We start from the raw sequence: 3,788 nt of genomic DNA on the forward strand, positions 1-3,788 counted from the left end.
CGGCAAATTGAAATTACAGGTTAGCCACGGCGACGACGAAGCGAACGAACAAGCGGAGAGCTCGAGAGAGACTCGCTGAATTATCGCAGCTCGATGTATCACCGCAAAAAGGCGCGAGCTTGAATCGACGAGTAATCGTATCTCTCTTTCTCTTTCTCTTTCTCTTTCTTTCATTCCTTCTCGGAGGCTTACCTTTTCAGACACCGACTCGTTGGAACTTTCACCGTGATATCGTCCTCGTAATCGGTTTCGTGAAGATCACTGGATTTCTATCCTCCGAAGATCTTCGACTCCGTCTCGATCATTCCCTCGAGACACTGTTTTCTTAACAAAATTCTCATCTTCCCATTTCATCGTTTCTTTCCTGCTATTCACTCTCATCTCACGGAATACGTCTCACTGGTTTTTCTATCTATGAAAGGATCTCATCTCCGCACGTTCGTTCATTCGTTCCTTCGTTCGTTCGTTCGTTCGTTCATTCGATTGTAAATGTCATCGATTTTCTTACACGGGAACGAACGAAGACTATAATCGAAATTCTCCCACGCGTCACAGTACGAATCGTTTGATGATTTTTGCTCGATCGAATGGAATTAATTTGTCTCACGTACTTCCCTTGGTATTCACCGTATATGGTGGAAGATGGGATTGGATCGTTTCAACGAGTCTTACCTTATGCTGTCTACAGCCGATGTTACTTCCTATTTTATCTTTTGTTTATTTTTCCTTCTTCTTCTTCGTTTCTTTCTTCTTCTTTTTCTTTTTCTTTATTTTACAGTTTCACACGAGAGAAACAGTAGAGGTTCCGTTTTATTTTCTAAGAAGACGAGTAGAGATATCTCGTTGAGAAATCTCCGAGGAATTCTTAGCAGCTCGTTCTTTCTAACTTATCATCCGTTTCTTTTCTCTCTTGTTTTTTTTTTTATAAAAATGTCAAGTATATCTATAAAATGTGAAATCATTTTCTTCTTTATTTCTTTTCTTTTTTTTCTTTCTCTTTTTTTTTATTTCTAAATTTATGAGACGTAACACATGATTTTAATCTTGGAGATATAGAAAGAATATTGCTATCGATTCGTCTTCTCAGTTCGCATATTCAATCGATATTCACAAATAATTTCATACATTTATTCACAAAAGATGAATTGAAAATGAATCCATCAAAAAAAAAAAGGAAAAAAAAGAAAAAAGAAATAAGGAAAAAAATGAAGAAGAAAAAGGACAAGTTTTCTCCGATATAACGAAATCATAGTCGACTCGTTAATCGGATCTCGTTAATTCTCGTTGGAATTTTATCGATACACGGTTCCGAATGTATCAATATCTTATACCGCTTAAGGGTGTCGGCGTGCTCCTTGCAATTCATTACAGCTCAATAATATGTAAATCGCTATGACTTTCTCCTTCAAGGAAGAACTTATCGTTATTCTTCATCTGGTACATCAATTGTTGTACATACGTTGCTTGCTCATCGACGACGATCTTCACGGCTATAAATCAATGTACATATCGATGTTGTACGTACGTTCATCGACTTTCCCTTTATTTTAAATCACACGGAAAAGACGAATGTTTCTTTAACGCAAGTTACTGATAAAATGCATCAATTGCATGTGTATATTTCAATAGCATTAATAATATCTGATGGATATGGATTCTTAAAGGAAAAGTAAGTGACCCCGATGTTTTTCTTTTTTTTTTTCCTTACAAATGATTCTTACAAATGATTTTTTCTTATCATCGATTTAACACGTTTCATATTTCAAATCGAATATTTTTATTCATGCCATGTATTTACGTACGTACAAAAAAATTCTATTCCAAGTCGGAGTACGGATTTTTAATTGAAAACAATAAATCATAGAAGAAAGGAAGAAAAAGTGAAAACGCACCTTGCGATAATCGAGATTTGCGTTCGCGAAATTCCCCGAGCCACTCGACCAACGAGTAGATGACGAAGAGTAAAAGGAGTATGAGAGAAGGGATAGGAGGACCTGTTTATGGGGACGTCGGCGATCCAGTGGAAGAAAGGAATGCGAGGATGTCCTTCGTTCGCGATTAAGTTGTATCAAATCCGCGATTGAGTGCCTTCTGAGCTTGCGAGATCCACCGCCATAAACGTCCTCCGCTCGGTGTTTCCCATAATCTACGGGGGTCTGTGGGGTACTGGAACGGCGAAAGGGACTTGGGTGATACTACTGACCGCGAACCGGTGGTGTTTGGAAAAAGGAATTGAAAGAGATAGAAAGAGAAACTCACAGAAGAAAAGACAATGATTTAGAAAGAGAAAAAGAGAGAGAGAGAGAGATAAGTAGAAAGAGGAACAGACGGTTAAAAGGAGAAATAAATGGAGAGAGAAAAAGAGACAAAGAGACGGAGACAGAGAGTTAGAAAGAGATGAAAAGAGTTGGTAGACCTGGCAAATTCTCGAGTTCCTCTTCTTCTTCTCTTCTTCTTGTTCTTCCTCGAGGGAAACGAAAGGCGCGCAGGAGGTGTCCAGGTGACTCTCTACGATAACTCCTTCAGCTTTATGCCGTGGGTGGTTTATACTTTACGATGCGCACCGCTTTGTGGACAATCAGAGGAGTCTACAACGGAAGAGACAACGACCAAGATTCGGGCTCTTATTTCTTCGACGTGCAACACAACCACCGGCACTATTCTTCTTCTTCTTCTTCTTCTTCTTTTCTTTTCTTTTCTTTTCTTTTTCTTTTTATTTTTCGCGGTTCTTTTCTTTTTCTTTTCTTCTCCTTCCTCTTCTTATTTTTTCCTCCAATTCTTTTCTCTTTTTTTCTGGTTTCATCTTTGCAAGATTTTTTCTCTTGACGACGCTTCTTGTGGCGGCCAAGGATTACGAAGAGAGTGTAACGAACCGAGGCCGCGTGTGCACGATTATGGTAGTTTAATCAGAGAAATGATCGAGGTCTGCAATATTGTATCGGTATCATATAGAGTTTCTCTCTCTCTCTCTCTCTCTCTTTCTCTCTTTAATTTTTTGTTGTTTTCTTTTTAAGTTATTAGTAGTAAGTGTAAGAATAATTATCAGGCGTCATTCGTTTGGTATAGCTTCCCTATAATTATTCTTTCTCTTTCTTTGTTTCATTCCATGTTACTATCATCGATCACAATTTCTTCCATTGCCGGATACCACAGCAGGTGTAGTTAGTAATCGTCGTCGAGAGAAGCAGCAATGTGACGCAACGAGTCCTTCGAGATAAATCAAAGTTCGAAGGCACTTCTCTATCTCTCTCTCTCTCTCTCTCTCTCTCTGTCTCTCGCGCTGAATATCTCGAGATTGCTGGCAACGTACCAATTTTCTTTCCTCAGAGTGAAAGCAGATTTCGAGACGCGACTTCAGCCTCGCTACACCATCCGTTGCAACAACGATAGGTGCGATAAATGCAATTATTTACGCTCGATTAAGAACACTTCGTCGAGAGCGCGAAGGGCCGCGAGGCGAACGAGAGCAAAGATCAGAGGGATGGGATTATTGTGCGAGGGAGACGAACGAGAGGAAGACTCGTCTTTCGCGATCAAAACCGCAGATTTCAAAAGACGGCCTCGCCCGCTCGAATTTTAAGTATTCTAGATTATCTGTTCGAAAATTCGCGTTAGTATCTCCATTGTGAAATCGATATAATTTCATTGAGAACATTCCTTTTCTCTCATTTCATATATAATTGTTATTTGACAATTACCAATTACATTTAAAATTTTTGAAATAACATTGAATCATATTTAATAAATAATACGATTCGAATAATAAAAAAGAAAAGAAATAGCAGCGT

Source organism: Vespula pensylvanica, chromosome 16 (assembly GCF_014466175.1).
Source record: "Vespula pensylvanica isolate Volc-1 chromosome 16, ASM1446617v1, whole genome shotgun sequence".
Lineage (NCBI taxonomy): Eukaryota > Metazoa > Arthropoda > Insecta > Hymenoptera > Vespidae > Vespula > Vespula pensylvanica.